Here is a 14,122-nt window from a genome sequence, read left to right on the forward strand (position 1 = left end):
GTAGTCTGAGAATGATGGTTTGTCATTCCTTAACTTCTTATATCCAGCTCAGTCATTTCTGCTTCCAAGAGCCTTTCCTAATTCCACAGATAGAAGAGATTCCCTCTCCACAGTCTCTCATTTCATTGCATGACCTCCCATTCACTTAGCATATTGTAACTATAACTGCTTTGTCTCTTTCGTCTGTCTGTTTTTCTGGTCTCTGAATCTACCTGTCTGTGTTTCTCTGTTTTCTTCCTTCTACTAAGGCTCTGTCTCTGTTTCTGTCTGTCTGCCTGTCTCCCTCTCTCTGCATGTCTCTCTGTCTCTCCTTCTACTATGTTCCCATTGCTGAAAACCAAGCCTTCCTATAGAAAGCTCCTAATACATGTTTGTTGTCTTGAAATTGAATGCTTTGGATGAGCAGCTCACCTTTTCAATGAGTGAGGGTCTTCCCCTTCTCCCTCACCCTCCTGTGATCCTGTGATCAGCTTCTATGCTGTTTATTCCTTCAATTCCAGTTAATTACAGCCAGTCACAAACCAGAGGCCACTTTATCATTGAGCACAAACAGGATGGAGGGACCACAATGAATAGACTGAAGAATAACCCATGGCACCAGACACCACCAGTTTGTTTCTTCAGAGACTGTCCCTAATACTGCCTTGTACAACCATTGTACCTTTTCTTGAGCCTCACTTTTCCCTTCACAATAGCTTTTGACTCCATTTCACCTTTTTTACAACAAAATTGCTTCCAGTCCATAGTTCATCTGAAGACAAATTTCACTTGTTCTATGCCCAGGTAGTGCTCTAGAGCTCCACCTACTAGATGACAGTAACCAAGGCTTGTCATCTGACCCAACCCTACCCAATGGGCTTTTGCCATTTCACAATCATAATTTTGACTTTACATATGTTATTTGAACTTTTGCTTTTAGATAGAACACAGAATATAGCCACACACTAAGAGATCTCCCTTAGATGTCAAGGTAGGTAAGATGGTAAATACCATGTGTGACCTTCCATAAATCTCTTCTGTCTTTTGGCTGTTTTTTCCTATGATAAAATGTATGGACTGTATGAATTTGGAGTGGGATGTCATTCCAGGTGTGAGTGTTTAGGGAGGGGATGCTGGACTTAATAACCTCCAAGGTCCCATTCATCTTTGTGACTCTCAATGCTATGATTTCCCATGCCCTGATTTACCCTTTTCCCAATACTTTATTGAAGGAAATGGACCAGAAAGCCCGATGACCTGAGAGAGGACTCCCTGTGAGGTCCATGGAGTCTGCTAGGGGAGGAGTGTGTGTGTGGTGTGTGTGTGAATTTGGGGCAGAGGTGGGGAATATCCATGAGTAGAGAACAGATGAAGTGGTGAATAGAAAACTGGAATCCAGGAAACATGGGCTCATATCCTGCTGGTGACTAAATTCTGTGTGTATGGAAAAAGCACTTAAAATCTTTGATGATCAGTTACCTCAATTTTACAATAGAGATAATAAGATGCCTACAAGTCAGAATTATTTAAGATTTACTTGGGGGAGGGAGGGATGGAACCAGGATAGCAGAGTGTAGAGAGGTCTTTGATTTCTTTCTGCTTTACCTCAGATCAATACTAGATCAAACCTTTGAACCAGTTTTGGAGTGACAGAACCCACAAATATTTGGAGTGTTTCCAGCAGAAAATATTTTGGAAGAACATAAAAGGTGTGTTTCAAAAAAGATTTATTTGAAATGATGTCTATAAAATGTTTTGCAATTTTCAAATTGTTGTACAAAAGTTTATTGCTATTATTATTTGAGAAAGAATGATTATTAAATTCTTCTCTGTGAGACCCAAGGCTACACAATATCAGATACTTCCAAATAAATTCTAGTCATGTCTCTAATGACCAAAACAAGGCTAAAGAAATTTGCAAGTTGAAGCTACTTCAGAAATAGGGGATTAAGGGGACGCAGGAGATGAGAAACTGAATTTTTTTTAATAGTAGTTTTTTATTTTCAAAATACATGTAAAGATAGTTTTCAACATTCATCCTTGCAAAACTTTGTTATTCCAATTTTTTTCTCTCTCTTCCTCCCCGTCACATTTCCCTTGACAGCAAATAATCCAAACATGTTAAACATGGGGACACTACATTAAGGGATGTGCAGCCCAGTCTCTGAAAATTTTTTAGAGCAGAGAAGGGAGGATAATGAGACTTTGGCAGGAGCCCTAGATGGAATTAACTAGTATAAGAAATCATCTGTCCAGGAGCTAATTAGCAGTTGCCAGGCCAGTCAGTATGAAAGCTGAATTCCTTTTGACAAATGGGGCTTACTCAGGAACTGGAAGCAGGCTTCAAGTATTGCTCCTTTCTAGGGTTCCATCTCCCATACCCCGGGACAAGGGGGGGTACTTTTCACCTTTGAGCTCAGGTGTGTCCTCTGGTTTCTAACTCTACTCATGATCAAAGATCACAAGAAAGAGAGGCAGGGGCCTCTAAGAGGCTACTCTGAAGGGGAAGGAATAGTTCAGGATCTACCACATAGTAGCTCTTTGAAAAGAAGACACTCTTAAGAGGGAGAGGATAGAGTGTCTACCTCCTCCAGACAGGGCACATTCTCTTCCAAGAAGCAAACAACACTTTGACTATAAACACATGTAAAAGAGGTTGCCACAAGGGACCCTCTCCTAGAAAGGAAGAAAGTACATTATTTGGAGGAATCTGAAACTTATTGTACAGCCTTAAGAAGAAAGATTGCTTCTCTCTACCAGATGAAACCCTGACCATTACCCCAACCTCTAACACAAGCAGAAGGAATATTGTACAGAACTCTCCTTATCTCCATGACTCTCAATAAATTCTTGTCATCACATTTTATCTCAGTTCACACTTCTGAGCCCTGGGGAACTGAGAGCAAGGTAAGACTGTAAGATAGATGTATTGTCACCCTCCCCAAAAGGGAAAGGTATCTCTGTCACTCTCACCAAGGAATGTCTTCTTCTCCCTTAGGCTCATATTGGTCAATGCTCATGAAATTGGTTTAAAGATATTTCCCTCTTTCTCTCAATTCTCATTCACCATCTCTGCTTGTCACTCTAGGCCAGTGCTCCTGGGCCTGCCTCTCACAGACTTTCTCCCTCTATCCCTTGCTTTTTGTTAGAACCATGTATGGAGAGACACAGACATCCTTCTACAGAGTAGATACCTGATTTTGATCCAGATTCAAGCCAAAATTATTTACATGTAACGAGAGCCTAGCTTATCTGCCTCTCAGTGCCTTCCTGAGTTTCCATGGAAAATTACTCTAGATCATTACTAGCAGCTGCCTGACCCAGAATTATAAGTGATTCACCTGTACCATTTACCTGATTAACACATCTCATATAAAAATCATTGATTTTTTCTACTCTCCTCCCTCTCATAAAGACTGAACCTCCATATCCCCATTACAGACTTTGACCTATGTTCTCATTGCATTTAATAACCCCTATGTTCCATCACCAGTGTTCTAGTACATATCTCCTTTCTCCCCATCTTCTGTTTCCTCCAAATGTAATGGAGATCATCAGACCATGATTTCTCACCTTTTTCAGTTCCTTCAGTAATCCCAAATTGAGATATGGCAGGTGATGGTTTATAAGAGAATGAGATATAAGGGACTCAGAAGAAGAGAACAATGTAAACCAGTTCACCAAGAAGTCTAGATAGGGAAGGGAGGAGACTGTAATTAGGAGAGGTGCGACTGCCTAGAAGAAACTGAAAGACTGAGAAACTGGGGGTCATAAACTGGATGTGGAACAGGGTTTGGGGGTTGTAAGGCAGAGAAGAAGAGAAGAAGTGGTGATAGATTGTGATCAAATAAAGGAATTTTAAAATTTGTGAACAAAGAATTTGTATACCTGCAGATACAGCCAGATCAAGGGTATGATCATTTTTGTGGATGGTTTAAATTGGTTAAAGGACTAATTTGGTCATGGGAAATGAATAAGTTGAGAAACAAGATATGTAGGGCATATGAGGAACTAGCACTTTATATACTGGAGTTCCCCACTATGAAAGCAGGAAGTGAGGAGAGATAATGAGCTAAAGACAGAACTCAGAACTAGAGTCTGTAATCAACAGCTCCCATAAATGAGTGGGTGGTCGATATGGATTGAGTGAACCTTAAAGGAGGAGAGATTACTGAGTGATAGTAGTAGAGAGAAAATCTGGAGATGGCAGTGAATATTACAACAATCCCATCTTGACCAGTAAGTTGAAGGAAAAAAAAGAAAATTCAGCCAGGGTTGTTGTTAAGAGTAGCCAGGGAGTTCTGTTATCAAGAGAAAGGCAGGTCTCAGTGAGAGTCAGGTGATAGAAGGAGTGGGAAAGGAAAGGTTTGAAGATGAAAGCCAGATTGATATCTTTGGAGCAGGCATATCAGAGAACACAGCAGAAAGAGTGGATTACTGTAGAATAGGAGCTTGGATGGGGTTGAGGGGAATGGGAATAAGGGATCATGAAGGGGGAGTAGAGACTGGGGTTTGCATGATGACCAGGGATTTAGAGTCACTGAGAAGGGGAAGGGGATATGACCTGAGGGAGTTTGTTATTATTGAGGAAGGAGTTTAGGTAGATTTTCATTTTCCACTGGAGGGAAGGAAACAAGCATTAAGTACCTACTCTCTGTGTCAGTCACTTTGCTAAGCACTCTGCAGATATCTAATTTTGTCCTGGCAGCAACCCTAGGAAGAAAATGCTATCATTATTGCCATTTTACAATTGAGGAAACTGAGGCAGACAAATCTTAAATGACTTGACCAGGTTCACATAGTTAATTTGTCTAAAGTTAGATAAGAATTCAAAAAAGTCTGTATCTTCTTAGAAGACTTCAGATCCTGTGCTCTATTTACTATACAACTTAGGTGTCTTAGTTAACACAAGAAGTTAGATTCCTTTGGATGGAATCCTCTAAAAGAGGTTAGAAAAGGGGTGCTGGAAACTGAAATAATAATATTGTTCCCCTTTCCTAAAGAAGAAGACCAAGCTGAAGATGTGGTAGAATAGCTACCAGTGGAAAAACAAGTTTGGCCTCTTGATCATAATATCATAATTCTAGAGCCATTATCTTGTTTTTTGAATCTCTTCTGTCAGTCAGTTAAATTTGCTTCCTATATTCAAAGGATACTCAGCATATTCTGGTCATATAGTAGTTAACTACAGCTATAAAAATGAAAAGAAAAGAAGTGCTTCTACATGTAGCCTTTTATCCCCATCTCCCATCTAATCCCACACTCCCAGGTACTGAATGAGATTAAAATCCAGTTTATTCAGGATTTTAGGGAATGTATGGGAAGTACCTTGGGAGAGAGCTACCTTCTCTTTCATTTCAGCAACTAATGGGATTTTTAATAGTTGCCAGGTCCAGCCACTCTAGTGTTGATCTCTATATGCCTCAAGTTGAGGGAAACACTGGTCACATTCCCAGCTCTTCCTTCCTTGTCCCCAACACCAGAAAGGAGCTTGGCCTAAAGCTCCAGCCCCACAGTTCCAGTCCTAAAATATCAATCTGATGACTAGGAAAGCTTATGATCCTTGCCCCGTGGGGTAGTTTCAAACCAATGATACAATAGAGATTGATATCTTTTATCTAGAGAAACTAGGTTAAAAATAAACTAACTTTACCCATTAAAGAACAGTTTAAATGGAACAGCAAATTTTGGATATAAGTTTCATCCCAAAAGAATAGAAAGGAAGAGGGGAATAAAGTGGGAGGAGAAAAAAAAGCATTTCTTCAGCCACCTGGATTCATAACGGGGGATAAGAGGACATACATGAATGATAAGACTTATCTTCTATTTTTGGTGCTGCCGTCCTATCTACCCAGAGTTGATGCAGACCTTGGTTGCCCTGGTGCCATGCTCAACACCATCTCTCCACCTCTGCCAGAGTCAGTGTCTGCCTTTTTATCTCTTTCTTGAAACTCATGGAAAGACTGAAAAGACTCATGGAAACATGTCTCATTATCATGTTAGTTCTGAATATTTTCCTGGGTGGAAAAATGATAAAACTTTATATACCAAAATTCTCAGAGATGATTTAAACTACTTCTCCTAGGAGATTTCCACACTGTCCTCTTAGAGAGGGATCAGATATATCATTACTTTTTGTTTATTTGTTTGTTTTCCAGGGCCTAACTAAGAATTGAGTAAGAGAATCACTCTCTAAGAGCTAAGAAAGTTGGGAGATTCTGGTCTTTTTCTTCCCTTTATAGGGAAGGTTATTACTTAACAAATCCCAGCAACTATTCTTGGCTCATTTTCTTTGAATCTTCTTTCTCTCCATGTCTTCATTAATTCATATGGAGCCACTTTTTTGCTGTTTCTAAGACTTCATATAATTGGAAAAGATGATCTCTGGAGTCTATATGATCTAGAAAGCTTACAAATATGTGTGTGAGCAAGAGAAATGATTATGGCTCTACAATATAAATAACTACTTACAGTTGGGCAGATCCAGGATTTTTTTTCCTTTCTTATTTCCTCATGAAGAAAATACATTATTTGGAGGAATCTGAAACTTACTGTACAGCCTTAAGAAGAAAGATTGTTTCTCTCTACCAGATGAAACCCTGACTATTACCCCAACCTCTAACACAAGCAGAAGGAATATTGTACAGAACTCTACTTACCTGCATGACTCTCAATAAATTCTTGTCACCACATTTTATCTCAGTTCACACTTCTGAGCCCTGGGGAACTGAGAGCACCCATGTGCTCATCAGCTCATGAAAAATAGGTGTGATATTAAGATTGAATTTAACACAGATGAGCATAGATAATTTGGTCCTGATGGCCCAAACTAGGGAAAGTTTGGGTGTAAGAGGGACATGGTTAAAATAAGGCGAAATCCATTTGCCATTATAATGTTCATTTTATTCATTAGTTGTTACTCAATCAGAGTTGATTGCCATCTACATGGAATACTCACTTTACCAAGAGTATATATATCAGTGGGCTGCCATGATCCATTTTTGGCTTACAAGAAACAGTCAAATGACTATTTTTTTTTCTTTTTTAATTTTTAATAGCTTTTTATTTATGTTATATGCATGGGTAATTTTACATCACTGACAATTGCCAAACCTTTTGTTTCAATTTTTCCCTTCCTTTCCCCCACCTCCTCCCCTAGATGGCAGGATGACCAATACATGTTAATAATTATATTATAGTATAAATTAAATAAAATGACTATTCTTTTATTAATTTTTCCTAGCCACAATTAATAATATAATTAATTACCCAAGAATTAGATTTCTTGAGTTTGGGGAAAGAGATTTGTTCTGATTTCTGGTGAGACAAGATTTTGAATCCTGCCTCCTGGTAGCATGGAGTCAACACATGATTATATCCACTTGTCCCCTAAGAGGAGGAAATAGGTATGGTTCCACACTGAGAAAATATAAACATGTCAAATCACAGTTTCAATGGTAGGTAACAAAATCAAAGGAGATGGACCAGTGTGGGAAAGGAATTTATAATTCTAGTATGAAGTCAAGAAAATTATTCCTAAGTATATCTGGGAGAATGCACTATAAGAGTGTGTTCTAGGTGAGATGCTGTTTTTGTAGAACTACCTACATAAGATGAACATTTTCCCCATTTCTTTCTCACTGTTCTGTTAGGGTTCCAGTGCCATTTTTAAGTTTTCAACAGTAGGAGAAAAATAAAGTGGGAAGTTTGGGAGAAAGAAAGAGAAAAAGGGGACACCAAGAAAGAAATAAGAAAAGTAGCAAGAGATGACTGTCAAAGAAGTATCATTCTGCCCAGATCCTAGTAATCCAGCATACACACACACACACACACACACACACACACACACACAAGAGAGAGAGAAACAGAGACAGAGAGGTAGAAAGGGGAATGAATGAATAAGAAGGAAGGAAGGAAAAAAGGAAGGAGAGGAAGGATAAAGGAAGGAGAAGAAGGAAAAAAGAAGGAAGGAAGGAAGGAAAGAAAACTAGAAGATAGAAGGAAGGAAAAGAGAGAGAGAGGAAATGATGGAGGGAAAATGAAGGAACAAAGGAATTCTTGTTATCTTCAATATAGCATATTTCCACATAGCTATTTGTAAGTTGTCACCTCTTTAGACTGTGAGCTCCTTCAGAGCAGAAATTGTCTTTCTTTTTTTTTTTTATTCCCCACTCTTAGCACAATGTCTAGCACATAGAAAATAATAAATGGTTATTGACTAACTGCTTGGCTGACTCTCCAGAGTATAGAAAGAAATACCTCATCATAACTAATACACTCCTTATAGCCCCTCTGTAGTCTAACTGTATTCTTAATATATACACTCTGGAGCAGCTAGGTAGCTCAGTGGATAGAGTATCACCTCTGAAGTCAGGAGGACCTGAGTTTAAATCAGGTCTCAGATAGCAAGTCATTTAACCCCAATTGCCTCAGGAAAAAAAAAAAGTCAAATAAATAAATAAATGAAGGAATGAATGAATGAATACATAAATAAATGAATGCATGAATAAATGAAGTGGACAAGGAATGGATGCAAGGAATGGAAGAGGGAGCAGCAGGGTACTGAGAGACCTAGGGATGGGACTAGTGGTTGGGAAACTTGGAGCCTGGAGTATATGACCATGACCCCTGTTTTCCCTATGCTCAGTCAGATGTCCATCCTCCTTCATGAACAGGGCTATGAATGTCCCTCTCCTGGAAAAGGATGTCCCTATAATTGACCTTTTTGGGGAGGAGATTCCAAAGAATAATATGTAATGCCTTTTCCTGTGTATGCAGGTCAGATTCTCCTGAGTTACATGATGTCTTTCAGGTGAGGAAGAGACAAAACCAATGGATGTCCAATTGAGAAATATGATGAGGAACATCACTGGCTTGTGGATAATATCACATATATATTGTTTATCCATGTTTTTCATAAAAAGAAGTAAGTATAATGAAAACTTAGAACAAGGCCCTAAATGCCAGTTTTGAGAGAGGAAGGTACATGAGGTATATGAGCACTGGTTGCTTCCATCCTTCCTCTAAACAATTTAAACCAATAATAGTACCAGTAGTCTTTATAATTAACACCTTTGGGGGTTTTCTGTGGTACTTTGCCAATAAGCTAATACAGAAGACAGAAGAGCTGTGGGAGTACAAGACATATCAGAAATTCAAAATCCCTCTTTCATCAGGGGTCTGTTGTAATGTTAAAAGAAACTGAGCAAGACAGAGATTAGAGACCAACTCAATAATTTATTAAATGGAGAGAAATACTGGGACCAATGGATCCCAGGGCTAGACACTATCATCTCAAAGGGTCTAGCCCCAAGTATCGGACACAAGCCTTTTATGGAACAATGACATAATGCAGAGACCTAGGTGGGATAGCCTCATAGATGGAGGTTACTGATATTCTAATGACATTAAGGAATGCTCTATAACACCTTATCTCAACCATTTAGAGGGGACGGTCATAACCTTAAGGCAGAATACGAAATAGGACAAATGGAGGAACTGGTCACCCCATTAAAAGTGACCTTTGTCATTACACTGTGACTGGAGCTAAGGAATTGTCTCTGGATCCCTGGAACTCCCATTAACACCTATTTGAGGCTACTGGTCTGGGATGTTTCCTGTATGAGAAGACATGGGTGCAAAAAAGTTGTGATGAGCTACCTTTTGGGGGACTATGGGATCTCAATTAATGTCTCTCCACTTCTTTGTCATTGGTGGGAGAGCTGGGCCAGTCTTCTTCTGTGAGACAGATTTAGTTGGAGAAGGCTCCTACTCCCAGTTTTTTGGGAGCTCTTTAGTCAAAGCTGACAGTCCAGAGGGTACAGGAGTATTTGAGTGGTTATGCCCTTGACCCTGTTGTTCTCTTGCAGAAACTCTTCAGGAAAAAACTTTTTTGTGGCATGGGAATGGGATCCTGTCAGTGACTTATTCAATGGAAGTGGGTGCTTGTATTTGTTATTTGTGGACAAAGCACAGTTGCCCAGGTAATGGCGACCTGGGGGCAAGGATGGGTAAGGGGAGGGTAATTGGACAATATTAAAGGGCAGTCCTCAAGAAAAACTCATTGGGTGTCAACTTCCTGTGCTAATTCTATTCTTACTCCAATCTCTGGACAATCCTGACCCCAGGTATTCATTTTCCCTTTCAAAGAAACTGTGACTGTGACTCTCTCCAGCTTTCCACAGAAACATGTGGCCCAGGGATGGCCTGAGGAATTTGGGAGTGGGGAGAGGAAAAGCTCCTGAGGAGGGAATAGGTTGTGTATAATTCAGTATGCAGTGGTGGTAGAGAGAGTGAGTTCTGGGTGATGACTGGGGATGGCAGAAGAGACAAGTGTTTCCCCTTCCATAGAGGAGTGATCTGGGAAGGGAAATTATATAGTCTACCTTGGACCAATTTCTAAGACGTGTCTATCCTTTGTTTGGCAGGATTTATTCTCAAGGAGGATTGGGTGAACTGGTGTTCTTGGATTCTCATTTTGATCTTCTTCACACTCATAATAATAATTCTTTTGAAATTTTTGTATGTATATTTCTCCTTTGTTTTTATATTGATGTTTTCATTGAATTTTGTTGATATTGACAACATCATCTTTTTGATGCCTATATTTAGATTATATTTTTGGAGGATTCTTCACGATATTCTTTGAAAAATGTGCTCTACTTCTGAGAAATAAGGGTCTCTGTCCCAACCTTCCTGTGCAGCTCTGAACCTTGGCTTTGAGCACAGAGGCTCCTTGTGTTTGCAGGGGGAAGCTTTGACTGCTCTGTTCAGGAAACAGCCTGGAAACACTGATTTGCTCTTATACTGAGCCAGGACTGAGGGTCTTCATTGTGAGTTGCTTTAAGACCCCCTTACCAAACTTTCCCACAGTCTCTCTGAGCTGGCCTGAATACACTTTTCACCCCAATGAGACTGACTTTTCTTGAACTTTTTTGAGTCCGTGTTGAGCTGGAAAGTAGGTTCATTCCATTAGACTCTATGGAGAGGCTTGGTTTCATGTGATTTTCCAGGAAAACTGGGAGAACTGGAGCAGCTCCCTGACTTTACTATCTTGCCTCCACCCCACTCTGCTTATTTAAAGGTTTGAGTTCCAAATTCTGTCTCTCTCTTCTTTCTCTCCCCTCCCCAAGATTCTAAGCAGATATAGTTTCAGACACTTCCCTAGTAGTCATTTTGTACAAGACTCAAATGAAAGAAAAAACTCAATAAAGAGATAAATATCATGCTTCACTCTGAATTCAACCAGTATGAATTTTTCTCTGAAGGTGGATAGTGTGTTTTATCATTATTCGTTTGCAATTATCTTCAATCATTGTCAAGTTGAAAATAACTTTTAACTTGTATTCAGCTTATCTTCATAAAACAGTACTTCAAGTGGAACTTATTCCTTAGACTTGTTGGCATACAGAAAATGGCCAGACTGCCCTGGCAAAATAGTTAAGGATCATCCAGGGTTTATCTCCCAGAGCATTTGACCCTCAGTTTGCTACGAAATGGGAGAATCCCAAGGGGAAGACTAACAAAGATGAAGCCAGAGGAAAGGGAGGGCCCAAGGAAAAAGTTAAGCCAGGTGTCTTAGGACCTGATCTGGAGGCATCTAAGGAACAAAGCTGGGCTATTTTAAAGAACAAGATATTTTTCTCCATCTCTACTCTCTCCCTCCATCTTTTTTCTTTCTCTCCTTCTTTCCTTGTTTTTATTTTCTTCCTGCTCACTCTCTGCTTCTTTCTTCTGTCTAAAGCTAGCACTAGCACCCAAACTACACAGGATTCTGCCCCTCATTCCTATATCTTCCCCTGGAAAGGGAAGGGGCATTGCTTTCTACCTTCTGTCCTTGCTCCCTTCTAGTGCCATCTGGCCCACAGCCTCACCATCCTTCTATGTGGTACAGCAAATACTGACTTTATCCAATGTGGTTGAAAGAGTCACTCAAAAACCCTTGAAAATATCAGTTTTTCTGTGCATACCCTTTGATCCAGCAGTGTTACTACTGGGATTATATCCCAAAGAGATTATAAAAAAGGGAAAGGGACCTGTATGTGCACGAATGTTTGTGGCAGCCCTTTTGTAGTGGTAAAAACTGAAACTGAATGGATGTCCATCAGTTGAGAATGGCTGAATAAATTATGGTATATGAATATTATGGAATATTACTGTTCTGTAAGAAATGACCAACAGGATAATTTCAGAAAGGCCTGGAGAGATTTACACGAACTGATGCTGAGTGAAATGAGCAGGACCAGGAGATCATTATATCAACAACAATAATATGATGACCAGTTCTGATGGACCAGGCCATCCTCAGCAACGAGATCAACCAAATCATTTCCAAAGGAGCAGTAATGAACTGAACCAGCATGCCCAGAAAAGAACTCTGGAGATGACTAAAACCATTACATTGAATTCCCAGTCCCTATATTTATGCCCACCTGCATTTTGATTTCTTCACAAGCTAATTGTACAATATTTCAGAGTCTCGATTCTTTTTGTACAGCAAAATAATGTTTGGTCATGTATACTTATTGTGTATCTAATTTATATTTTAATATATTTAAATCTACTGGTCATCCTGCCATCTAGGCGAGGGGTGGGGGGTAAGAGGTGAAAATTGAACAAGAGGTTTGGCAATTGTAAATGCTGTAAAGTTACCCATTCATATATCCTGTAAATAAAAGGCTATTAAAAATAAATACATAAATTTAAAAATATCAGTTTTTGCTACACAAGAGGCACCCACAGCAGTCCTTCATCAAGGTGATAGAGTAGGTGAACCTCCTGGTACATTTGGCGCCCAACGTGTGGTGCCAAATGTGACAACCACGCTAGCACCCCAGATACCACAGAATCAATCTGAGCCATGATAAGCAAAAGTCCTCAGTCTTTACTCTTTGTCTTAAATGCAGGATTGAACAGGATGGAAGCAGAATCTCTGCAACTGCCTTTTCCCTCATCTACCACCCAAGAGTGACTCTGGCCAGTCTTACTCTACCCCCTAGTCCCTCCTACAATCCTCTGTATACACCAATCACTGAGCCAGCACAGGATAGTGGGAAGGACCATTTTCCAAGCATATGCCCATAGAGTATTGTCCAGTCAGTAGTTAGCCTCAAGTGCTCGGCTGTCCTGACCTCAGTGCATTGACTCAATAGTTTCAGCCCTCTACACTGGTGCCCTAATCTCTTTATCTTCACCTATTTCCTTAACTATACTTCATAATTTAAAGTTGCTTCCAAACCCCATAATAAACCTCTTTTATCAATCTAGCTTTTTGGGCCAATAAATTCCTTTACTGGGAACTCTCTTGCTGCTACTAGACCTCATTTAACTCCATATCCTTGCACAGAATCCAAAGGGATTCAAGGGGAGCTCTATTTGACTCCCTGAACCCCAAATCTGCCACTAGACCTCAATTAAAGCCTAATTTCATTTAAGTACCCCATATCTAGACCTCATCATTATTATATGTGTGACTTTGGATAAATTACTTAAATCTTGTTTGCCTTAGTTTCCTCACCTTTAAAATGAGATGGAGAAGGAAATGGCAAACCACTCTAGTATCTTTGCCAAATAAATAAATAAATAAAATGAGATCACAAAGAGTAAGACATAACTGACCAAATTTTATTTTTGTCTGAGGTTTTGGCTGCTACTCTTGTACTTTTTCTTCAAAGAAATCTGCTAGAAGAATAACAATAAGAAAGGGGCATTGAGACTTCTAAGATATTTGGAATTCACTCCCAGTGGTATAAGGCTATCTGTTAACTCAGCCACTTTATCATGGGGAATCCACTTGATTACTTTCTTTATCATTTCTCTGAAACATTCAAACATCATAATTATGGAATATCGTGGAGAAAGGATAAATTAAAACTGTTTCCCCAAAAGAAGTGGCTTTCATCATACACGAAGATAAGGTCAAAATAGGTTCATGATTTAGGCATAAAGAATGAGATTATAAATAAATTAGAACATAGGATAGTTTACCTCTCAGACCTGTAGAGGAGGAAGGAATTTGTAACCAAGAAGAACTAGAGATTATTGATCACAAAATAGAAAATTTTGATTATATCAAACTAAAAAGCTTTTGTACAAACAAAACTTATGCAGACAAGATTAAAAGGGAAGCAATAAACTGGGAAAA

At 39.4% G+C, this 14,122-nt stretch overlaps 1 long non-coding RNA gene across 2 annotated transcripts; it reads left to right on the plus strand.

Moving 5' to 3' along the window:
• The first annotated feature begins 861 nt into the window (after positions 1-861).
• On the plus strand, positions 862-11,218 carry LOC105749777. Of its 2 annotated transcripts, none has more exons than XR_004231160.1 (5): positions 862-970; positions 1,590-1,688; positions 8,758-8,905; positions 9,849-9,962; positions 10,407-11,218. It is a non-coding gene; the product is annotated as an uncharacterized LOC105749777 (long non-coding RNA). The 2 variants fall into 2 exon arrangements; XR_004231159.1 differs by having other exon boundaries at positions 8,792-8,905.
• The last annotated feature ends 2,904 nt before the right edge of the window (positions 11,219-14,122 follow it).

Source organism: Sarcophilus harrisii, chromosome 1 (genome assembly GCF_902635505.1).
Source record: "Sarcophilus harrisii chromosome 1, mSarHar1.11, whole genome shotgun sequence".
NCBI lineage: Eukaryota > Metazoa > Chordata > Mammalia > Dasyuromorphia > Dasyuridae > Sarcophilus > Sarcophilus harrisii.